General features: G+C 46.5%; 1 long non-coding RNA gene across 1 annotated transcript; it reads right to left on the bottom strand.

The window, feature by feature from the left end:
• Positions 1 to 25,379, bottom strand: LOC140709954 (uncharacterized). Its single transcript, XR_012090781.1, has 2 exons — positions 1,803 to 25,379; positions 1 to 1,468 (listed from the first exon to the last, which is right to left on the bottom strand). It is a non-coding gene; the product is annotated as an uncharacterized lncRNA (long non-coding RNA).
• Positions 25,380 to 25,639: the final 260 nt, after the last annotated feature.

Raw genomic sequence — 25,639 nt, 5'->3', positions numbered from 1 at the left:
TTTTACATAATTTTTAAAAAATTTATTCCCAGAAAGCCTTGCAATCTCAAGGATTTTTTCTTAAAAATGGCAGTTGACCAGAAAATGTAATTGAAGGGAACTGGCCCATTCTCAGGGCATCTGGATAATTCAGGCTTTCCTGTGGTCTAGGTGGCCAAGCCAGATGCCTGCAGGTCCCGGCAGGAGACATAACACAGCGAGGTGGTGCCAGGGAGGACTGTGGTGAGCTGGAGAGTGTATGCCCAGTCCAAGGGGAGCAATGGCTGGCTCCACAGCTCTAGCGAGAGGGAGGTGTTGCCATGGGAGGATGTGGGTGTCTTTTACCTCATTTTATCAGGAAAAAACCCCCAGAAATCTGGGTGTTATATGAACTCTCCCAAGTTTAAAAATCTCTCAATATTAAACTCTCTGAATTCTATTTTTCAGGCACCATGCAGGCTGAACAAAGGATATCTGGGGCAAAACCTGGGCCATGGGCTGCCCATTGCTACCTCTGGGCAGCCCTCCTTGATGGTGTGGAGTCCGCAGTCTGCATTGGTTAACTTACCTGTGCTTCCTCAGATCCAGTCTGGAATTAATTATTGAATTGTATGCAGTTTCAATGCCATCCTCAAGCTAACAGCCAACTATGCGGGGGAATAAAAGGGAGCAGATAATTGAGTTGGGTTCCAGAGACCCCAGATCGTCTTCACTGCAGTTGCCAGGTTCCCTGCAGCCCAGGTCTGCAGATGTCTTGTGGCTCAACGCCTGCAGCTCGCCCGGCGGCGTGGAAGAGGCGTTGCGCGCGCCCTCTAGTGGAGAGAGGAGGTCACTGCCGAACGCCAGCTACGGACTGTCGAGAGTTCCTTGGGCCTTGGCTCCTGCCGGGAGCAGCCCTGGGGCCGGGATCCAGGATGCAGAGGCGGGAAAATGAACTGCCCGGCCACCAGGAAGACGGTCCACCCTCTGCCAGTCGAGAACTACTCAAACTATTGGCAATGTCAACAACAATAATTATAACAATCGTGTTAATAATGATTAGCATGAAAAATATGGGAATATTTAGCAGTTTGTGATTTTCAGCTCACAAGGTTTCACCTACTGTGTAGATTACTTGGGGCTCTGCAGGCCAATAGGCCATGCATAAATGGATAGAAAGATGTTTGTTATGAGAGACTGGTTCACACGATTGCAGATACTGTGAAGTCCCACGACCCGCTGTTTGCAAGTGGAGGATCAGGGAAGCCAGTGGAGTAGGTCAGTCCAAGCCGAAAGGCCGAGAACCAGAGGAGCCGATGTCTGGGGGCAGGAGAAGATGGACGGCCCAGCTCAAGCAGAGACAGTGGCGTTCACCCTTCCTCTGCCTTTTGTTCTCTTCAGGCCCTCGGCAGACTGCAGGACGCCTGGCTGGCACACTAGGGAGGGCGATCTTGACTCAGCCCACGGATCCACCTGCTAACTCCTTCCAGAAACACCCTCACAGATACACCTAGAAATAATGTGGGTTTTATTATTATTATTATTATTTTACTTTTAATTGCATATATTTTAATGCTGGATGTATTCCCACATTGCCAGCTCCTGAGCATCCCTGAGCCCAATCAAGTTGACACATAAAATTAACCATCACGCCGTGTCCGTTCAATCATTAAAAATATGCAACATTCGGCCGGGCGCGGTGGATCACGACTGTAATCCCAGCACTTTGGGAGGCCAAGGCAGGCGGGTCACAAAGTCAGGAGTTCAAGACCAGCCTGGCCAACATGGTGAAACGGTGTCTCTACTAAAAATACAAAAAATTAGCTGGTCATGGTGGTGCGCACCTGTAATCCCAGCTACTCAGGAGGCTGAGGCAGGAGAATCGCTTGAACCCGCGAGGCAGAGGTTGCAGTTAGCAGAGATCATGCCATTTCAGTCCAGCCTGGGAGACAGCGCAAGACCCTGTCTTGAGAAAAAACAAACAAACAGACAGACAAAAAAACATGCAACACTCTAGTAACACATGAATGTATTCTCACAGAACAAGATTCAAACAGAATGAATGAACATATTGCAAATGCTTTTAAGTGTTTTTGAAAACCATTTCAAACTTAGTTGAAAAGTTGCAAGGATGGCACAAAAACTTTCTACTAATATATACCTTTTAGCAGGATTCCTCAGTTGTTAACAATTTGCCACATTTGCTTTATAATTTTTGCTCTGTGTCTAAATACATACTTTTAAGATCTGAGCCATTTGAAGTATAATGCCCCTTTATAATAGTTTCGTGGATCTTTCCTAAAAACAAGTCATTATCTTCCATAACCCAGTACAGTTGTTCAAATCAGGAAAATTAACATGGATGCAGTAGTATTCTCTCCTCTGCAGACCGTATTCAGATTTCGCCACCTGTCTCAATAATACCATCCTTTTTAGCACTTTTTGGCTGATTCCCACTACAAACTGTGAAAGCACAAGTGTCTTTCCTCTGCCTTGCCCAGAGGTTCCTCTTCCAGTCATATGGGAGGTGTCTTCGAAAGGGTCTGTCTTTCATTTTTCTCAATGCAAGCACGTTCCCCACTTCTCAATTTGCCTTGGGAGCTCTTATTTCAACATCTTCTCAATCCTTCGAAGCAGGACTCCTCCCTAGCCATATTCTACACAGAAGGAAACAGAAACTCAGCGTGAGGACGGCTCCTGCCCTGTGACCTCAGGTCCCCCAGCCACCTTGCTAAAGGTTGAACAGTGCCCGCAGCCCCTACCCTGATACATTTCAGCAAATTTATATGCAAGGCCCCTTTCCAGGCCCTGGGAACGTGAAGAAGAAGTTGCTGGTGGCTGTGCTCAAAGACTTCCCAGGCTAGTGCAAGGGACGGGAGAGGGTGGCCCCGCTGGAATCTCAGTGAGGAGTCCTGCGGAGGGATGCGGTTCAAACCGTCAAGTCCTCTGGTGACCTATGGGTGTGGGGGCCGGACCAGAGGGCCTTAAGGGGTAGCCCTGCAGGCCTCAGCCCCATCCCTGGTGGAAGTGTTGGCTGAGGTCTCTGGAGTTGAGTGGGGTGGCGGAACTGGGGACTTGGATGCCAGGAGAGGGGGATGGGCAGGAGGGGTGTTCAGGAAAGGCGTGCAGGGAGGGTGGAAGAGCCGCTGTGTGTTTACCCCAGCTCCTTGAGCAGCTGTGGGCCTCCTGCCCAGTCCCCATGCTGGGGCCGGGAGAGCAGAGCGTGCAGAGAAGGCTGTACAGCCTGCAGCCTCGGCCAGCATGTGATAGGGGAGCTCTGGGCAGGGACAAAGCTGCAGTCCCTGTCCCTGAATGTCAGAGGGGCGAGGGGGATAGGAGAAAATGGGGCAGAGAGAAAAGAAAGCGGTGGCGTGCACACCCCCAGGCCCTTTGCTCCACTCTCCATGCTATATGAGACACTTCCCAAATGTCACGCTCCCTGGGACCCTAAGGATGGGGGCTGTATCAGAGGAATTAATTCAGTCACAGGAGGACAGGAGTCCAGCTCCGACTCAGTCCCAGTGGAGCATCATAGAAAATCAACCACCAGTGTCCGAGGAGCCCACTTTGGTGTCCGGCGGGTCACCAGAAGGAGTTTACTAGATTCCTGAAAATCATAAGTGAGCATCCCTGCTTTGTGGAATTTCAGTTGGTGAGTGACAATGCCAGCTATGCAATTTGTCCTTCAACGTTTCATTTATGCCACACCGCGTGCTGGGCTCTCTGCAGGTGCTGGTGAAACAGACGTGAAAAGGCACAACCCCTGCCTCGGGCTCTGGTGGGAAGACCAACAGGTAAACTGCAGGTCTGACACAGAATGACAGGTGCCACTTGGAGTGAGTACAGGTGGCAGAAACCCAGAGGGGACCGCCTGCCCAGCCTAGGATTGGGAAAGGCATCTGATTAGTTTCTCATGGCTGTTGTAACAGATGACCACAACCTTAGTGGCTTAAAGCAACATGAATGTATTCTCTTACCACACTGAAGGTGGGCAGTGTGAAATCAGTTTCCCTGGCTATAGGTGTCATCTGAGCCGGTCTCTTCCGGAGGCTCCAGGGCAGAGTCCGCTTCCTGGCCCTGCTCAGCTTTGGGAGGCTGCCTGCATTCCTTGCCTGCAGCCCCCTTTTCCAACATCACACGGCCTTCCCTACTGTACTCAAATGCCCCTCAGCCTCCCTCGTTAAGGACACTTGTGATGACATTTAAGGCCCATCTGGATCATCCAGGACAATCTCGCCATCTCCACATCCTTACCCACACCTGCAAAGTTCCTTTTGTCACAGAAGGTAGCATTCCTGGGTTCCAGGGATTGGGACGTGGACATCTTTGTGGTGGGCATTACTCGGCCTGCACAGCTGCCTAGAGCAGACGGCTCTGGGGCGGCAGGCCGGAAGAGTGAGGGTGCTCCTAGGTGAGGGCCTTGGTGGGGCGGCAAAGGCAGGTAGGGGAAAGCCTGGCATAGTCAGGGAAGGACAGATGAGCAGGAAAGGCTGGCATAGGCCAGATCCCATAGGGCCTTGAAAGCTCAGCTTGGTCCGGAAGGAAGTGGGTCTTGCCTGAAACCTAAACATCGAGTGAAGGCTGTTGTCTCAGCCAGGGCCCCAGCAGGACACAGATGACACACTCAGATGGGTAACTGAAGTGCAGGCTGATAAAGACGCTGTCTGCAAAGGGGTGGATGGGGTTAAGGAAGCCAACAGGGCATGGAGCATGCCTGGGACTGACACAGCTGTGAGGTGCTACTGCCTCTTTGGGGAGCCGTGTCTACCCCTAGCCCCGGAGAGAGGCGGCCAGGGAACGGCTATGAGAACCCAGAGAGGGTGGCTGTGTGGAGAAGGCGCATACGAGTCTGCAGTAAAGGGACGCAGCCTACCTGTGGCAACCTGGCAGGGAAGGAGCGGGGGTAACAGATGTCCAAGTCCATTCTTCTGCCCTCTGAGGGCCCGCCCATGCTTCTGTTGGCCAAATCGCACTTGAAGACAGAGAGCAAGAGTGATTGTCCATATGGCATGGCTGGGTGGGCACAGCAGGGAGAAGAAAGATGGGGTGGGGACAGAGAAACCCAGCACAGGTGTCACATGGGCAGTGGCACCGCCAGATCATTGTGGAGAAAGATCACAGTGGCCATGATGTGGAGGGTGGACCCGCGTGGGACAGAGGAGGACGTGGGGAGGTCAGGGCATTCCAAGTGATATAAAAAGCGCATTAAAAAAATGCATTGCCGTAGTTAGTGGTCCATTGACTCGAACAGGTATCTGGGATTGTTCTTCTCCCAGCTTTGTCTGGTAAGGTGGAGTTCATCCCAAAGTTGCTGTTATATATCACACCGAATGTCTCCCTTGCAAAGGTGCAGCGCCAGTGGAAGGCCTCAGGCAGGCTTGGTTGCAAACAACAGAAACCACTTGTATTGAGTTTAAGCAGAAATGGGATTTATCACTGGCTACTTGAATGACCTGGGAACTGGGCTCTGGAATATGGCCCAAATGTGCCACCCACGGCAGAGCAGCTCCAGGAAACAACACTGCAGCCTGCCCTGAGCAGGGCAACCACAGAGGGGCTTCCAATGATACCCTGGAGCCTCTGCTGCCTCCCCACCGGGGTGGATTCCATGGGACCTTGCTTCGTCCTGGAGCCCCTGGTTCTGAATCTGAGTCTGGTGCGGGTACATCTATCTGGTGAGTTTGGTCACATGCCTGCACCCTCCTTTCTGAGAAATAAGAGTTTCTGGCTCCTCTAGACAGTCAGGGACTCAGGAGGCAGGAGCTCCCCAAAGAAAAGAAGATGTTCGGAGCCCTGGACAAGAAGAAAGCAGGATGAATGTTCATTACAGGTAAATGAGGTAAATTACTTTAAAGTTCAGACGGTCAGGTACCCCCAGGAGAGATGGTGTGCGTGTGTCATGCATGTGAGTGGCATGCATGTGAGTGGCATGTGTGTATCATGCATGTGAGTGGTTTCATCCTTAGGAAGAAAAACATGGGAGGAACCTGCAGTGTGCAGCCTCTGTCCAGACCCACCTGCTGAAGGGCACAGGCACCCCAAAGTATCCCTGTGATCTGGTCCAGGGAGCATTCTGACTGTTTTTTCAGATTGGCCTCTGTGCAACCTGACTTCCCATGGGCAGGGCAGAGTGCTGGGAGCATTGATGCAATTATTCCCTTGAGCACTCTTCACTCCCCTCTCTCTCCAGAAAGGTACTGAACGTCTAACTGCTCTATACTCTGGGAGGAACATGAACATGATTCCACCTCAGTTCCAAGCTTTCTGAGACCCATCCTGGGAACCAGCAAGCATGCCAATACTCCACCTTCTGCATCAGTCACTTCCGAGGGGGTCAGTGGGCACGGTTCATGCTGCTGAGTGAGATGTTGCCCAGAGGCCACGGGCAGGGCTGCATTTTCTGATTCTTTTGTATCTGTAGCAAGATACTGTTAGTGGAAGAGCCCAATACCTGGGTTTGCCTAAGAATCTCCTTAGCTAGATCATTCCATTTATGAGCTTTCCATCTTGCTGCAGTGTTGCTTAATTTCTGCCTCTCCATAACAAGAATCACCTTTCTTGAAAGTGAGAATGCTTTGTTCTCACTTTCCTATAAACCCTCACCAACATCCTCCTCCCACTACTGGCCTCTCCAATGCACTTTAGGCTTTCTCTGACACTTTCTTCAAAGTCGTTTCAGCTTCTGCCCTCTGCTCAGTTCCAAAGACACTCCCACATTGGTAGGTTTATGTTCCATCCGCACCCCACTTCTGGTACTAAACTTTGTATCAGCTATCTACTGTTACATCACAGCCAAAACCTAGTGACTAAAAACAGACACAAACATGCATTATCTTTCACAGTCTCTGTGAGTTGGGAATTCAGGAACAGCTTAGCTGGGTGCTCTGGATCCAGGTCTTTCATGAGGTTGCAGTCTAGATATGAGCTGGGACAGTGGTCATCTGAAGGCTGGAGGATCCACTTCCGAGGTGACTGACTCAGATGGTTGGCAAGTTGGTGCTGGCTGCAGCAAAGGCCTTGTTTTCTCTCCACGTGGGCCTCTCCACAAGGCTACTTGAGCAGCCTCACAACATGGTAGCTGGCTTCCCCAGGGCAAGTGATTCAAGAGCAAAGGTGGAAGTCACAGTGCCCTTATGACTTAGCCTTGGATGTGACACACCGTCACTTCTGCAGTGTTCTACTGGTAACACTGACCAGCTCTGATTCCGTTTCAGAAAAGAGGACACGAAAGCATGAATAACAGGAGGTAAGGTTCATTGAAGACCTGGTAGCTCTCTACCTCCAATAGTCAAAAGAAAAAATTAGGTATAAATATATGTATATGTGTGTGTGTATATATATGTGCACACATACATATATACATATATATGTATAATTTTACAAATATATATTTATTATAAAAGTAATTCATGTTATTTGTGAAATTTTAAAAAAATTTAGAGTAGCAAAAACAAGACAGTCAAGACTACCCCATAGTAGCCCCATTCAGAGAAAAATCATTATCAACATTTTGGGGCATATCTTATCAGTCTGAACTTTAAACATTTTTACAAAAGTGGAATAATACTGGACAAAATCTTTCATGCTATCAATTTTTTCATTTACTAGTACAGTCAAAAACGCAGTTTTATTGCATCTTTTTTAACGGTAACATTATATTCCTGCCAATGATTAAGATGTAATTGATTTTTCCAGTGCCCTATTGCTGGACATGTAAAAGTTCTCAAATTGTTACATCATTAACAAAACTGGAATGACCATCTTTGGAGCTAACTTGCTATCTATATCCCTGATCTTTCCTTAGGATGGATATAGAATACCAGCATCAGCAAGTGTACACGATTTAAAGCACATTTGGTATCTATTATCAAGCTGCCCTTCAGAGAGGTTGTCTCTGTTACATGTTCCACAGCTGTGACTGAGAAAGCCTGTTGTCGCATTTGACAATCCAGGTTACTATCATTAAAACTTGAGTTTGTAAGAGCAACACACCATGACATAATATTTGTAGCCAATGTAACTGACAAAAGACTAACATCCCATAATATTAGAGCACCTACAAACCAAGAAGATAAACATCCCTTTGGGAAAGTGCAAAAATATGAACATAAAGTTTACAGGAGAAAAAACACAAATGGCTCATAAACATACAGAAAGATGATTTTGTTTCCCTGCAATTGGGGAAATGCAAACAAAAACTACAATGAAATGTCGTGGTATTGTGTATCAAATTTGCAGAGCATAAAATAGATTACATTCACAACCAGCAAGTACAACCCAACCTTCAACCTCACTAGACTTCTTGCCATTCCCCAAACCATATCCCTGCTCCTCTCCACAGTCTGTTCCTTCTGCCTGCATGCCCTTGATGGCACCAAGGAGGATGGGCACTCTAACACAACTGCTGGGAATGGGAATGTTTCAACCTCTTGGGAATAAAATCTAACAGTATTTGTTGGAATGTAACCTGTGCATACTCCACAGCTGGGCCGCTACCCTGCAAGAACCCCTCTGGCTGCCGCACAACGCTCTCCTCTGCGTCCTTTTTCATACTAGTGGAACCCTGGGCACAGCCTGCATATGGATCAAAAGGGGAGTGGCTATAAATATACTATGGTCCATCTCCAGGCTAGACTGTGATGCAATGGTTAAAGTCAAGTAATGCAGAAGAGTAATTAAGCATTCGTGCTCCAAAGCCATATGGCCTAGGTTTAAATCCCAGCTTTGCCACTTACTTGCTGTGTGATCTTGTGCAACTCACTTAGCCTTTCTGTGTCACAGTTTCTCCATCTGTATAATGCATGATAACACTAGCCCCTACCTCATAGGGTCATTGTGAAGATTAAATGAAATTAATATTGCGTATATCACAGAGTGGTCCTCCTCAAAAGTTATTTATTACATGAAAATTTATTAGATGAAAAAAGAAATTTCTAGAAATTATCTATCTACATACATATTCAGATGGGATTTGTGTAAAGAATTTAACCAACAAACCCAAATTACACACACGTGCGCGCACACACACACGTGCGTAGAAGTAGAAATAGGAAGATCCATGACACACATGTGAGGCAGGTGGAATGGGGACATTAAAAGGAGGACTTCCACATTGAATTCTGAATGGTTTGACTGTTTTATTTGTGCAATTAAAAAAAAAATCAAAGCAATAAATCCCTGTAAAAGAAACCTGCCAGGTTTTGAGTCTCACCATTCTACCCTGGGCTCACCCTTCTCTCTCACTGAATCTCAGGTGTCTTCGAGATCATTTAGTTTAGAAGAAGAAGAAATGTCCCTGGACCCCACCAGTTGAACACCAATGCTCGGTGGGTTGGGGTCTTGTCCTTGCTAGCTCCTCCCGCCTGCTCAGAGTGCGCCCTCTGGTGGTGATACCTCGCAGTACTGCGCGCCTGCAGGACGTGTGGGGAAGGCGAAAAGCTTTCCTGATTCTTCCAGGGGCTCAGCCCAGGAGCCCTGGGCTTTGACTCTGGGTCTGGTGCTAGTGGTGGTGCCAAATCTCTGTCCCTTGTCGAGGAAGAAAATTTTCTATTTGTTTTTAAGTTGTCTCTAGCTAGGGTTGTCAGATTTAGCAACTAAAATCACAGGACGCCTGCTTAAATTTGAATTTTAGAGAAATCACAAGTAACTTTTAGTATGAGTATGTTGCATGGTATCTACTAATTTTACACAGCTTATACTTATATTAAACAAAATTATTTGTGGTTTCTCTCAGGCTTAAATTCCACTGGGTGCCTGTGTCTCATCGGTGACTATGGGAGGAGATCTGTTGGGAAGCGGGTAGGGGAGGTGGTGAGAAAGGAAGGGAGAAGGCCTGGGTACGGTGTGTGATGGAAAGGCACGATGGTTCCGGTGAGTCTTTGGTTGCAGGAGACTGTAAATGGCATCTGCTCTCCAGGCAGCTGGAGCTGTCAGGCTGTAGAACAATGCTGTTCAGCCCTGGGAGCTTTGAAAACCTGATGTGCGGGTCTGATTCCCACAGATTCTGATGCCATTGGTTTGGTGGCATTGGGGTGAGGGTAGGCTCTGGCATTTTTAAAACTCCCAGGCAATTCAAAAGTGCAGCCAAGATTGAGGACCACTACTCTAGAGGATCTGGGGTGTGTGCATGTGTGCGTGTGTGTGTGCATGTGCGTGTGTGCACCCACTCGTGTGTATGCCAGATGCCTTCAGCTTGCGTACTGCCAAGTTCACCAGTCTGGGGTCCTTCCCGAGAGCCTCCCAGTCCACATGTTATGGAAAAGCTTTGGGCCCTTTCCAAGATGTTTCTAGATTCCCCCAGGGCTTGTATTTTACTGGTCATCCCTGGCTCTGATTTCCTGTTCACACTGAGCCCTCCATCTCATTCCTTTCCTCCCCCTGGGACTTCTTTTTCTTTCTGCCTGTCAACTTAATGCTGGTCTTTCAATGACCACCAGCAGCACACAGCTGTCAAGTTTAGCAGATGTTTCCTGCAGGTCTGCAGTTAACAAGAGGTGTCATCCCCAAAGTAAATGATTCCACACTGAAGTCCCCATCTGGGCGGGGTACTCCTGCTAGGAGGAATTTATCACTGGCCTGTTTCCTCCTCCAATTCCCTCTGCCTCATTGGTACTTCCGGGCCCTCTCACTCTCTTTCAGAAATCACTTTGTCCACTCCCAAAAAAAACAAAGAAATAAAAACAGAAACAAACCCTTCTTCCTCTAGCAGTCAGCATGCAGCTGCTGATCAAGTTCCAAATTGCAGTCCCTTTCTTAATCAGAACAGTTCAACTCATTTTTCCTATACCGCTCCTATGTGTACAGGTATTTCCGAGAGTGATGCACGCTCCCTGGGAAGCATTGGGAATTCTGCACTTCTGGGCAAGCCAGCTCCAACTGCAGCCAATGTTTTAAAAATAGCATCTCTCCCTTCTTTCTATATGTACAAATCTTCAGGGATTTAGCAAATTCTCTTAAATAGCTAGAAGACCTTGCTGACTTCGATGCAAATATTCTGGCCAGAGAACTGAGGTCCTTGGATGAAACCCAATAATCAGAGGGGTCACAGTTTCCTTAGCCCGGGAGGAAGGCAGCTGGTGTCTCAGCAGATGTTCCTAAAGGCCTGGCTTTTTCCACATCTGTTCTGTGTGGTGGAGGAGAAGAGGAAGGGAGGAAGGGAACAGAGAGGAAACAGAGAGAGCTGAAGATTAACACAATACTGTACAGGTCCCCGCTAAAGACGGACTCTCTGGCCGCCAGAAAAGGACTGAGAGATAAATAGAAGGAGCACAATCTCGTGAGCATAAGAACCTGGGAACTGGAGGCTGGTTCACCCTCCCTCAGCTTCCAGGACCCAGAGGGAGGCAGGCACAGCCAGCCTTGGCCCTGTGGAATCAACACCTTCCAGCCAGGCTGCCAGAAAGCCAAATTCCAAATGTCTAACTGTATTTTGCACTTTTCCACAAGGTGACCTGCAGCTACTCTGATGGCCTCTAGGATTCCGTAGGGTACTGTGCAGTCCAGAAAACTTGACTTTCCAATTCTTCCCACTTAGCCAGCTGCCATTTTCCTTCCCTCCTAACCGCTTTCCTTCCTATCCTTTTTCCTCTATATGTCCCCCCTTGTTTTAAAAGTTCAACATGAAACTTTACTCTGTACACTTATCAGTTTAGCAAAAATTAGAAAGTCAGCTAATGCCAAGTGTTGGCTGGAGTGTCGGGGAAAGAGGAACCCTTGTTCTTTGCCAGGGAGTATGAGAAGGTGCAGCCACTCTGGAGAGCTGTCTGGCAGGGGCGTTGGCCACTCAGGTGCCCATTCCTGGGGAAGATAGAAGTAAATGTGGTGGGTGCACACCTTGGAGAAGCATCTATCAGTCAGAAGCAAGGGAGGAAATGTCTACACAGATTTAGGTAACTTACGTTAGATACTATGTTCAAATTCAAGGATGAATGTCAGAGCACATAAAGGCTGCCTGTGGGGGAAGGGACTGCAATTGGAGAATGGGGATTGTAGTGGATTGAAGATGGTCCCAAATTCCTTGATGCTACCTGCATGGAGAGGTGAGGTGGGGTGACTGCTTGACCAATAGAATACAGCAGAAGTGGTGCTTGTCAGTTTCTGGGCCTGGGCCTTAACAGGGTGGCAGTTCACCTTGCCTGTCTTAGGACACTCTCTCTGGGAGCTTGAAATTGCCATGTAATCAACTGCCCTAATACCACCAGGTTGGAGAAGCCATGTTCGGGAGCTCTGGCTGGTGGTCCCAGCTAAGCCCAGCCTTGCAGCCAGCCCCCACCAGCCAATGTCACCAGACATGTAAGTGAAGCCATCCTGGGATCTCTAGACCAGCCCAGCACACCTACAGGATGATTACCATGGAGTGACCTCAGTTGGCGCCACATTCATCAAGAGAATCAACCAGCTGAGTCATGCAAATCCCAAATCCACACAATTGAAATATGATAAAGTATCTAACTTTGGGGGTATATATTAGCCTGTTTTCATGCTGCTGATAAAGGCATACCTGAGACTGGGAAGAAAAAGAGGTTTAATGGATTTATAGTTCCACGTGGCTGGGGAGGTCGCATAATCATGGTGGAAGGTGAGGAGGAGCAAGTCACATCTTACATGGATGATGGTAGGCAAACAGAGAACTTGTGCAGGGGAACTCCTCTTTATAAAAACCATCAGATCTCATAAGACTTATTCACTATTATGAGAACAGCACAAGAAAGACCCACCCCCATGATTCAATTACCTCCCACTGGGTCCCTCTTATGACATGTGCGAATTGTGAGAATTACAATTCAAGATGAGATTTGAGTGGGGACACAGCTAAACCATATCATTCCGCCCCTGGACCCTCCCAAATCTCACGTCCTCACATTTCAAAACCAATCATGCCTTCCCAACAGTCCCCCAAAGTCTTAACTCATTTCAGCATTAACTCAAAAGTCCACAGTCTAAAGTCTCATCTGAGAAAAGGCAAGTCCCTGCCACCTATAAGCCTGTAAAATCAAAAGCAAATTAGTTACTTCCTAGATACAACGAGGGTACAGGCATTGGGTAAATACAGCCATTTCAAATGGGAGAAATTGGCCAAAACAAAGGGGCTACAGGCTCCATGCAAGTCTGAAATCCAGTGGGGCAGTCGAATCCTAAAGTTCCAAAATGATCTCCTTTGACTTCATGTCTCACATCCAGGTCATGCTGATGTAAGAGGTGGGTTCCCATGGTCTTGGGCAGCTCTGCCCCTGTGGCTTTGCAGGGTATAGCCTTCCTCCTGGCTACTTTCATGGGCTGTTGTTGAGTGCCTGCAGCCTTTCCAGGAGTATGGTGCAAGCTGTTGGTAGATCTACCATTCTGGGGTCTGGAGGACTGTGGCCCTCTTCTCACAGCTCTACTAGGCGGAGACCCAGTAGGGACTCTGTGTGGGGCTCTGACCCCACATTTCCCTTCTGCACTGCCCTAGCAGAGGTTCTCCATAAGAGCCCCGCCTTTTCAGCAAACTTCTACCTGGAGGCATTTCCACACATCCCCTGAAATCTAGGCGGAGGTTCCCAAACCTCAGTTCTTGACTTCTCTGCACCTACAGGCTCAATACCACATAGAAGCTGCCAAGGCTTGGGGCTTCCACCCTCTGAAGCAACAGCCTGAGCTGTACCTTGGCCCTTTTAGTCATGGCTGGATCAGCTGGGACACAGGGCATCAAGTCCCTGGCCTGCACACAGCAGAGGGACCCTGGCTTGGGCCTGGCCCACCAAACCATTTTTTCCTCTTAAACCTCTGGGCCTATGATGAGAGGGGCTGCCACAAAGGTCTCTGACATGCCCTAGAGACATTTTCTCCATTTTCTTGGTGATTAACATTCGGGTCCTGTTTGTTACTTATGCAAATAAATTTCTGCAGCCAACTTGAATTTCTCCTCAGAAAATGGGATTTTATTTTCTATTGCATTGTCAGGCTGTAAATTTTCCACACTTTTATGCTCTATTTCCCTTTTAAAACTAAATGCCTTTAACAGCACCCAAGCACCTCTTGAATGCTTTGCTGCTTAGAAGTTTCTTCTGCCAGATACCCTAAATCATCTCTCTCAAGTTCAAAGTTCCACAAATCTCTATGGTAGGGTCAAAATGCCACCAGTCTCTTTGCTAAAACATAACAAGAATCACCTTTGCTCCAGTTCCCAACAAGTTCCTCATCTCCATCTAAGACCACCTCAGCCTGGATTTATTGTCCATATCATTATTAGCATTTTGGTCAAAGCCATTCAACAAGTCTCTAGGAAGTTCCAAACTTTCCCATATTTTCCTGTCTTTTTCTGAGCCCTCCAAACTGTTCCAATCTCTGCCTGTTACCCAGTTCCAAAGTTGCTTCCACGTTTTCAGGTACCTTTTCAGCAGCACCCCACTTCACCGGTACCAATTTACTATTTTAGTCCCTTTTCACACTACAGATAAAGAATATCTGAGACTGCGCAGTTTACAAAAGAAAGAGGTTTAATGGACTTACAGTTCCACATGGCTGGGGAGGCCTTGTCAAGCAATAGAGAGTCAGAATGGGAAGAAAAGGCAGTAAATAATGAGAGGCCTCACGCTGAGCAGTGATGAGGCTTAGTAGCATAGAAGTGTACAGAGCAGTCTGCTTCTTGCACCAGGGTCCCAGGAACTGGGCCGTTCTGTCACTCCTCTGGGCAAGAAAGAAAGTCCCCAGTGCAATTCATGCAGTCCAAGTCCCATGGTGGAGAGGCAGAGCAGTCTTTGAGAATAACCAGAGTAGGTACTGCAGAGCTGACAAGCAGCAGGAGATAACTGATCCTTTTATCTATTAGTCCCACAGCCCAGAAGTGCCACATACCCCGTGGTATTGTCAATTCAGCCACCATTAAAATTGATGTAGAAATATTAATATGTTGTCAGGGTTAAAATAATTTCAGATTAAAAATATGTTAAAATATTATTACTAAGTAAGAGATAGCAAAAGTGGCTCAATTGAATTAAAATTGATCAATATTTGATAAATACCCATTATATTCCAGGCATAGTACCAGCATCAGGGATAGAGATAAAGTAAGAAACAGTCTTGTCTCTGGGGAAAGGCAAAGATTAAAGTTAAACAATAAACTTACACTCACCTTGTGCCACAGAACACTTCATGGACTTGGAGTTTCTGTAGCCTTCTTGATGATAATATGATAACCTGATGCTAATATAATATATATTTAAATTTTTAGTGTTTTTTTTTCCCAGGGTGAAATCTACTTATATATTATCCTTCTTCCAAAGCAGCATTTTGAAGAATAATGGTTGCTATCAGCATTTTTTAGATAATTAAATTACTAGAACATCAGGAATTTTTTTCCCTAAAATTTCTTCACAGAAAAAAATTATTGTCAAAATTCAATACCTCTGAATTAGTTGAGAGAAAAAAGATATTAGTAGAGCATAAGTTCTATTTTTTAAGTGTGTTAATTTAGATCCTACCTTGTTCCAAAAATAATTTGGGATGGCTTACACAAATGCATACCACATGAAGAAAAAGAAAATTTGATATAGAAATCAAGACAAAAGAAAATAGGAAAGAAAAGGAAATAAAAGGCATCCACATCAGAATAGAAGTAAGCTATCCATACTTGCAGATTAAAAAAAACTAAGGAATGCACTAGAAAACTATTAGAACTAATAAATGAGCTCAACAAGGTTGCAGGATACAACATTAAAATACAAAAATTAATTGTATTTTGATACAGCAGTAATGAGTAAAAGAAAAACAAAATTTAAAAAACTTCAATTTGCAATAATAGCATTAAAAACAATAAAACACTAAGAAAATACTTAACAAAAGAAAAGCAAAACTTATACTCTGAAAGCTACAAAACATTGTTGATTGAATTAAACAAGACCTAAAAAAATGGAAAGACCTAAAAAAATGGAAAGACATCTTATGTTCATGGATTGGAAGGCTTAATATTGCTAACATGGTACCATGAATTGAATTGTGATCCCCAAAAAGATGTTGAAGTCAGTCTTAACTCCTAGTACTTGTGAAGGTAATCTTATTGGATATAGGATCTTTGCAGCTGATCAAGTGAAGATGAGGTCATTAAAGTGGGCTCCAATCCAGTAAACTGGTGAAAGGGGAAACTCAGACAGACAGACAGACATGCACGCAGGGAGAATACCATGCAAAGATGAAGGCAGAGATTGGGTTGATACATCTAAAAGCCAGGGAACACCAAATACTGCCAGTAAAGCATCAGAAGATAAAGGAGAACGGCATGGAACAGATTCTCCCTCACATTGCTCAACTGTACCAACACCTTGACCTGGCAATTCTAGGCTCCAGAACTTTAAATAAGAATAATATTTTAAACAACAATATTTTAAAAAGAATAATATTTTGTTGTTTAAGTCAACCAGTTTGTGATACTTCATTATGGCTACCCTTGCAAACTAATACAGATAGTGATATTCCCAAAACTGATCTATTGATTCAAAATAATCACTATCAAAATCTCAGTTAGCTTCTTTGCAGAAATTGACAAACTGATCCTAAAATTCATATGGAAATGCCAGGGACCTCAAGTAGTTGAAACAATTTTGAAAAATAAGGACAAGATTGGAAGACTCATACTTCTTGATTTCAAAACTTACTGCAAAGCTATAGCAATCAAGACGGGGTAATAATGTCGTAAGGACAGACATACAGATCAATTGAATAGAATTGAGACTCCAGAAATAAACCCTCAAATTTATAGTCAACTGATTTTTTACAAACTTGCTAAGATAATTAAATGTAGAAAGAAGAATATTTTCAACATATGGTATTGAGATAGCTAGATATCCACATCCAAAAGAATAAAGTTAGACCCCTACCTCACGCCTTACGTAAATACCCCTAAAGTGGGAGAGCAAAATAAGCTTATCATCATCAAGATGCCAAAGCTGGTAAGAAGGATGTGCAGCCAGGCACAGTGGCTCATGCCTGTAATCTCAGAAGTTTGGGAGATTGAATCGAGCGAATAACAAGCTCAGGAGTTTGAGACCAGCTTGGCCAAAACTGGTGAAACCCCATATCTACTAAAAATAAAAAAAAAATTAGCTGGGCATAGTGGTGGGCGTCTGTAATCCCAGCTACTTGGGAGGCTGAGACACAAGAATTGCTTGAACCTGGGAGGCGGAGATTGCAGTGAGCCAAGATCGCACCACTGCACTCCAACCTGGGCAAGAGAGTGAGACTCTGTCTCAAAAACAAACAAACAAACAACAACAACAACAACAACAAAAACCCAGGGGATGCAAGGAATGAAAGAAGGCAAAGATGAAATCAAACCATTGATTTAAAAAAAATAATTTGCAAAGTTTCAATTTACAGAAAAATTGCAAAGACAATACAGATGCCTTCCCACATGTCCCACTATTAAAATCTTGTATTATTATCATACATGTGTCACAATTAATGAACGAACGTTGGTACATCTTAGGAATTAATGTTAATTCAGAATTCCTGAGTATTCCCCTCATGTCCTTTTTCTGTTTCAGGATCCCATCTAGATTCCACACCACATTTTGTCACCATGTCTCCTTGGGCTTCTCTTGGTTGTGACAGTTTCTTGGACTTTCCTTGTTTTGATGACCTTGACAGTGTTGGAGAACTCGCCAGATATTTTGTAGCATGTCCCTTGACTAGAACATGTCTGCTATTTTTCTTATGATTAGACTGGGGTAATAGGTTTGGGGGCAGAGAATCACAGAGGTTAAGTTTCATTCACATCACATTCTATCAAGGGTACAGACTATCAGCATGACTTATCACCGTTGATGTTGACCTTGATCACCTGGCTGAGGTAGTGTCTGTCAGGTTTCTCCATTGTAAAGTGACTCTTTGCCCCCCTTTCTATATGTACTTTTTGGAAGGAAGTCACTATACGTGGCCAATATTTAAGGAGTGGGAGTCATGTTCCTCCTGGTTGAAGATGGCTACATTAAGTAGCTCCACGATTATTTGGAATTCTTCTGCATGAGATATTTGAATCATTCATTTAAAATCTGTTACAAACCAAAGCAGGGGGCAATGGGGATGGCATGGGGGAGAAATGTCTCCAAGCTTGGAATTGCTCTTCTACCCTTTAGGGAAATGAAGGGATGGTATAAATCTAGAAGGAAAAGAGGAAAGAAGAAAGAGAGCTCACAAGCTAGGGTGCATGCAGGTGGTGGCTGTGCCTTCCCTCTTGCTTGCTCACCAACACAGTGAAAGCTGGGCAGCCCACTGACATCACTGCCCCAGGCTATCTCAACTGTACGTCAGATCCCATTAACATGCCCCAGAATCTTGAAATAATATATTGGTGAGTCTCCTAAACAATAGTGGAAAAGTTTTCCTTCTTTTGTTCTGAGCAGACTATTTTTAAAAAGAGTCAAATGGTTACAAGACCACAGCAAAATCATCTGTTTCAAGAGTGTCTCTCCTCCTCCTTCCTCTCTCTGAATGAGTGGCCAGTGCTGAGCTGTGTGCCCAGACCTCCTGAAGGGAAGTCCTCAAGAACATGTTCCCCAGCGAATGCCCCAGCATCACCTGGTCAGGAGATATGGGGCCCTTGGGACTTGTGAACAGGTCCCAGCTCTGGGGAAAAACCACCAAGAATTTTTCCATTCTGGGAGGGAAGAAAGAACTCTTCTAGTTTGGGATCTTTAATGAAAGGCAAAAGCAATTTGGGAAAAACAAGATCTGGCTACGAAATAAAAAGGTTATTTTTACTGCAGAGAGCAAGCCATCTAATAAAATGCTGCAATTGCCAAAGTTTGTTCGGCCCCTGGGGAACTTTATGGGCACTTAAGTGTCTGTCCTTTTGACTGTGGAGCCCATTTGTGGTGAATGTTTCACAAGTTCAGGGAGACCACAGCCAAGGTTGAGCAGTCCCTGCCAACTGAGTTGGTGTCCCCTGAGGATTGAAGTCTGTTTCCAGAAGGGGAGACTGAGGTTTCATTTGTTAAAGTCACATCACCATCCTTCCTCAGAGCTGTCCCGGACCCGGAGCTGCCGCCCACACACCGGCACATAGGCCACAGGGGACCTTGCCTTCTGGGTCATTCTGTCCTTGAGCTCTCTGCAGATGCACTGAGAGGCGAGTTTCTTGCTGAGGTCACATGCCCTGTGCACACATCCTTTCAAACTGGACAGAAAATATTCTCTGATGATTGTCTGTAGACAGATTTAGAGCTGAGATCCCTGCATTCCTGAATTCTGAATTGAGAAGTATCAGGTAAGTGGGTCCGAGAGCCATGGCTCTCCTAGGAGACACGTGAAATCAGCATGCAGTTGGCACCTGTCACCCATGCTCGCTGCAGGCCTCCCTCCTTTACAGAGAGACAGGCAGAGTGGCGCCAAGGCAGCTGTGGCTTTGCAGTCAGACAAGGCTGGATTGGAATCCCAGATCTATCACTGTAACCTCTCTGTCAATTTCTCTAATTGTAGGCAGAGATGACGTGAAGTGGTATATGCAAAATGCCTGAAAAATAGCAGATTGCAAAAACCAAATAGTAAATCAGGAAGGACAGATTTCCTCTTTTGACACAGACCTCCTGCTCTTGATTCTTAAAAAGCTAACCTGTTCTCCACTTCTACTACTATGTTTAAAAGTACACAATTCAACAGAGTATTGAGATGGTTTTTAAAAATCCCAATTTTCCCACAAATCCAAACATCATAATTTACCACAGGTAGACCTTAAATTTTTTCACTTTTTAGAAAGTATTTGAGGCATTTTCATTTGTGAGAGAACCCTAAAGTCTTGCCTTCTAGTTTGTGGATATTTAGGTGTGCCTATGCTTTTATGTGCTGTGGATACATTAAGATCAGCCAATCTGAATAGCTGAAAAGCTTTTATCACTAAGGAGCTTAACAGCTCTGCAGATACATTCATTTCCTGTACAACTGGTCTGACCTATAGCTTGGAGTATGAAATCTAATTTTATTAAGAAAGTCAGGCACCAAGAAGGAAATATCCTACCCAAGGCTATTTTATTCTAATTAATCACCGCGTCCTCTCTCCCCCTCACACACTGTTATTATAAAGTTCAATATCTTGCTTTTGAATTTTCCAATATCCCCTGGGACCTTATTAGTCCTATTTCTGAAATACCAGATGTAGAGAAAAACTGTAACCTTCCATTGCGCCTGCTTCTCTTCACCACAAGGTGGCACTGTTGAACACCAGTCCTGCACAGCTCCACTGACATTCAGACTGCTTTGTTGAGATCTTCACTCTTTTCTATCTGTTGTTTCTGCAGTGGTGTCCCACATTTGGGGTCCAAAGTTGGCTCCCTTGGTTCATGTTCAGACATTATTCCCCCAAATGAGACCCTGAGTAGCTTTCAGCTTCAGCTATGATAGTTCTAGGGCCACCTAGAACACCTCCATCAGCTATTAGGTTTTGAGCCCAAATCAGTGACCACCGACCTAGACACTTATGTGTTTTAGAGGCAAGTATTTTGGACAGAATGTTTGTGTCCCTTCATATGTTGAAGCTCTAATCCCTGTATTTGGACATGGGGACTTTCTGGATGTAATTTAGGTTAAATGAGGTCATAAGGGTAGGGTCCTGATGCTGTAGGATTGATGTCCTAATAAGAGATGCCAGAGAACTTGTGTGTGTGCTCTCTCACTCCCCCATGTGTGGACACAGTGAGGAGGTAGCTGTCTGCAAGCCAGGAAGAGAGCCCTCACCAGAACCCAGCCATGGTGCCCTGATCTTGGGCTTCTCAGTTCCCACAGAACTGAGAGAAGGTAAATGTCTGTTGTTGAAGCCACCCAGTCCATGGTATTTTGTTATAGCAGCCCAGGCAGACTGAGACAGTAAGTTTCTCTGTGCAGCACTTTATGTCCATCCCTCCCAACATACTTTGATAGGGTCACCCTGGTCCTACCTCACAGATCCATCTGGGTAGAGAATTCTGGGGTACCCAGTACCCAGTTAGGGTGGAGGAAATAGGATCCAGGTGGGCACATCCATTGGCCCTTGCTGCCTGGAAAGAGGCATGTCCAGAGGGGGACAGTATCAGGCCCTCTAATGTGAGCAGCCTGGGGCAGGGATCCTTTTTGCCGAGGTTTGAAATCACAGCTCTGACATCCACTCACTGTGAGCCTTGGGTAGGATATTTCCCTCTTGGTGCCTGACTTTCCTCACCTGGAAATGGGGATAATGATAGGACTAGCCTCCTAGGACTGTGGTGAGGATTAAATGTGTCAGTCCATGGAAAGCACAAAGAATAATGCCTGGCATGTGGCAGCAATTAATTTTTTAAAGTAAAACTCAGCCTTTCTTGAGTGCCCTCAAAACCATCTACTCACACAAAAGCAGTGGTGATCAGTGTGGACTTTACTCAGGTTTTAGGAAGTGGGCCAGAGGTCTGGGGTTGCATTGCATGCCCCACAACATACAGCCTAAAGGTGTCCTTTCTGAAAGTTCTGTTCCCATATTCTCCTTAGTCATCTCCCAGCAGGCTGTCCCTCTGGTCTTTCCCTGCAGGGCCTCTAGGGTGCCCTTATTTCCCTGGCCACCATTTCCAAGGCAGTCCTCACTCTCCTTCCCTTCCCCATGGGAAAAGACACCTCCCCTTCCTTGTCTCCTTATTTCCCAGTCCCTGTGCCATTTGGTCATTTCTGTTTTTATATGCACATGTTCTTAGGATATTACCTTCTAGCCCAATCATTCTAACAAAATGATGTTTTCAATTTTTTTTTTTAAATGTCTTCTCCCTCAGAGGATCCTGGTTGAGAACATCTTCTTCTTCCTTTTATGGCAGAAGTGGAAGCAGGGCCATAGTGTGTCCATGAGGTGTTGCTGTGCTATTTCATTTCTGCATCTGATCTTGAGTTCCTGAGAGGCTGGGGTGGCACCTAGTGACACCAGGGCTGGGATCCCAGAGGTATAGATGATGTGCCTGTGTGGGATCAATGAGCAGGTGCCGCCTTGGGTTTCTGCTGGCTCCTGTGGCAAGGTCTGCAGGTCCTTCCCCTGTTCTCGTGGTGGGACAGCTCCCTGGGCCGCCCCACACCCCAACCATGCTCTGAACTTCCTCCTGGGAATGGCATTTTTCTAGCACCTACTAGTCACTTCCATTTTTGTCTTCACCCTAGGGCTTCTGAAAAACTCTGCTCTATGTTTTTCCCTAGCAACACAGAACATTAAAAGCTCTGGCATTTAAAATTATTCCTTTCATATTGTTTCACCTTAAAGAGAAATATAGCAAAGCTTTGACTCACAGGCCAAGACTAACTGGGGACACCCCCCGCCCCACCAAATGTTCATGATAGAGTCCTGATGTCTATCTCCTATGTAAAATAAAATACAAATGAAGAGTTTGTGCAAATGTATCCAAATCCAGAAGCAACCAAGAGACCATGCTTATATCAGCTTGGTCAGCTACTAGCTTAGATAAATGCCTAATTTTAAAGGTACACTCAATCATGACTTGTTCCAAAAACAAATTGAGACAGCTATAGAATTGAGTTATAAATTATTAAATAGATAAATATGTAAGAGAGATTTTAATTTAACAAACACTTACTGACACTTATTTTATGCCAGGAAATGTTTTAAGGTATTAGGAATACTGACTACTCACTGGATCTTACTATCAACCTTATGAGGCAGGTACTACTATAACCCCATATTACAGATGAGAAAAATGAGGCAGGTACTACTATAACCCCATATTACAGATGAGAAAACTGGGGGACAGAAGAATGAAGTAACTCACTCAAGAACACACAGCTGGTAGGGGCTGCCAGGATTGTAAATCCAGGCAATGTGGCTCCAGGGCCCATGCTTTTAACACCTGTACTATGCTTCTGCAAGTTCAAGAAGCCTAAGAGGTCATCACTTTATCTACCTGTGTTAATTCAGTGGCCAAACTTGTGGTCACCAATGCTGTGCCAGGTCTGCAAGGGGTGCCAGCTGCACAGAGCGGAAGGCACCTGGGGCCTGTACTCAAGTGGTCTCATCCTATGCTCCTGACAATGGCAGAGTGAGGCGCCAGCATTCCAGCCCCGCCCCGCCATCAGCCTCCGAAGTGTGACCTTTGGGCACATTTCATTTCTTAATCTCTAGTCTCCGTTTCTTCCACTGTAAAATGAAAATCAGAACACTGGCCCCATTGGGTGGTTTGGGGGTGAAATGAATGAGTGTTTGCAAAGCAGCGTGCACGGTACTGACACGTGCTCAATCCATCTCCTTCAGAGAGTATTTTCCTACTCAAATTGTTTCTATATCCATTCATAGAGTCATTCCATAAACATGCTCTATTTCACTGGGCGTGTTGGCCAAAGAGGAGTACACTAGAGCCTGGGAAGCTCCGAGGGTTGGCTCTGGGGCTGGTAGAATTGATTTTCCAGTGAGAAGCAGGGGTGAAAGCTGAGGTGTGGAGCCGGAGTTGGATTCCAATCCCAGCCCTGTGTCTTACCAGCTCTGAGATTTGGGGCTAACCATTTACCTCCTGGAGATTCCGTTTCTTTGTCTGTGATCTGTGATCACATGGGATGGCGTATTAAAGGCAAAAGTGCACGTGAGGTGCCTGGTTATCCCACTGCCAATGCTGCGTTGTGACCTCATCTGGGGGACAGGCACGCCGGGAGCACCGAGAGGCAGGTACTCACTCTGGGGAGGTCACTGCCGAATTGGAAGAAGAGCAAAGAACCCAGGGCAGGATGACAGCCAGGCTCAGTGGAGTGGGGGAGCCAGAAGCAGGGGTGCAGGCTACGTGCCCTCTGGCTTCAGCACCCCCTTTCCCTGGTTCTCTTGTTGTTTCCATTAAACCGGCTGCCCCCTCCAGCTGACCTCCTGCAAGGCAGGTGGCCTCCAGGGCCACCCGGCGGGGGGGTGTTTACTTACACTGCCTCAGTCCTGTTTATAGCAGTGGCACTGAGGGGACAAACGCTGCGGTTGGGCTTGGGTGGCTGCCCCACAAAGACAGCTTTCAGGCCGCACTGGGCTGGAAAGTTAGGGACGTGAGAATGATGAGATAGGCAGCAAGGTCAGGCCAGCGGCTGGCTCCCGCTGAGTCAAACAGACAGGCAGTAATGACAACAGCAACCATTTTTAAAAGTCCTTACTGCATCCCAGACTGAACTAAGGGCTTCACCTCCATCTCGGTTATTTATTCCGTAAGGGTTAGGAAACAGAGGCTGAGATCCTTGCCCGGGGCTGCTCAGCTGCTTCGCGGGGGAGCTGGGGTTTTTCGGCCCTGATCTGTCTGAGATCCGAGTCTGGGCCACCTCCACTTTGATTATTTTGCCTCCCTGATTAAAATTAATACCAATACTGCTTGTTTAAGGATTCTCTATAATCCTCAAAGCAGCCCATTTTACAGATGAGGATACTGAGGTTCAGAGAGGACTCATGACTTGTGTATGGTAGGAAGTGACAGAGCGGGGACACATCACCCAGCTCCTCCATCTTGTGAGGGAAGGAGCCTGGCCGTCAGGCCAAGAAGCTCTCTTGGTAGAGAGAGAATCTTGCTGGTTCCTCTGCTGGCATGACAACATGGAGTGCACCGCTCAGTGCACGTGAGGACAGAAGGCTGGGCCTTCGCCCCTGCCATAGGCTCAGCCTCACTCTTCGCATCAATGATAACTGCCACTGTGGGCTGGGTGGTGACTCTGGGCTGTGCATGTGAGTGACATCATCTCGCTAATTCCCACAGTAGCCCCATGAAGCAGGTACACCATCTCCCTCATTTTACAGATGAGGAAGTGAAGGCTCAGAGAGTCCAAAGAACTTGCCCAAGGTCACCTGGCTGCTGAGGGGTCCACCTAGGATAAAAGCGCAGGGGGCTTTCACTCCAGAGACAGGCAGCTGCTGCCTCCCTGCCTTCTGCACACCTTCCAAACAGCTGAGGGGCCTTGGCATTCCACCAATGTCCAGGTGCACCCTTTCCAACAGATAAGGCCGCCTCCAACCTCCTTTTCCCCCAGCTCTCCTGTTTCTTCTCTCTTCCCCGTCCCTGGTGTGTCCATGCTCAGTATTTTCCAGCTCTCTTTCCCCTTTTCCCACATCTTTTGGATCCTGCTCTAGTTCCCTGTAAGATAAAGTCCATGTCCTGAGTTGGGTTCCTGTGACTTCCCGCAGGGAACAAGCTCTTGCTCTGGCTGTGCCACCCCTCGGCTAGCTGGGCAACTTTGGCCAGGTAACATCTCAGTTCTGGGCTTCAGTTAATCCACCTGTGAAATGGGTGATGATGGCTGCTCTGCATTTGGGGGTGTCACGATGGTCAAAGGAGTCAGCAACAACTCCTGGTGCTCCTGAGCTTATTCTGTGCCCTGTACGTGCCAGTGCTTGGCAGCAGCATCTCATTTCATAAATGGTGGAAAGAGATGAGAAAGTGATGCTGGTTTTGTACAGGTCCCTGTTATCTGCTGTTTCCTCCCCATTCTGTTCCATTCCAATACCTTATCCTATGTCCTCCCCTCCCCTCCCCTCCCCTCCTCTCCCTCCCTCCTTCCTTCCTTACATCTCCCCTCCCCTCCCCTACTCTCCCCTCCCCTCCCCTTCCCTGCCCTCCTCTCCCTTCCCTGCCCTCCCCTCCCTTCCCCTCCTCTCCCTCCCTCCTTCCTTCCTTACATCTCTCTTCCCCTCCCCTCCTCTCCCCTCCCCTCCCCTCCTCTCCCTCCCTCCTTCCTTCCTTACATCTCCCCTCCCCTCCCTTAC

The sequence above is a fragment of the Chlorocebus sabaeus genome, chromosome 23, assembly GCF_047675955.1.
Source record: "Chlorocebus sabaeus isolate Y175 chromosome 23, mChlSab1.0.hap1, whole genome shotgun sequence".
Lineage (NCBI taxonomy): Eukaryota > Metazoa > Chordata > Mammalia > Primates > Cercopithecidae > Chlorocebus > Chlorocebus sabaeus.
This window is presented reverse-complemented; position numbering and strand designations above follow the sequence as displayed.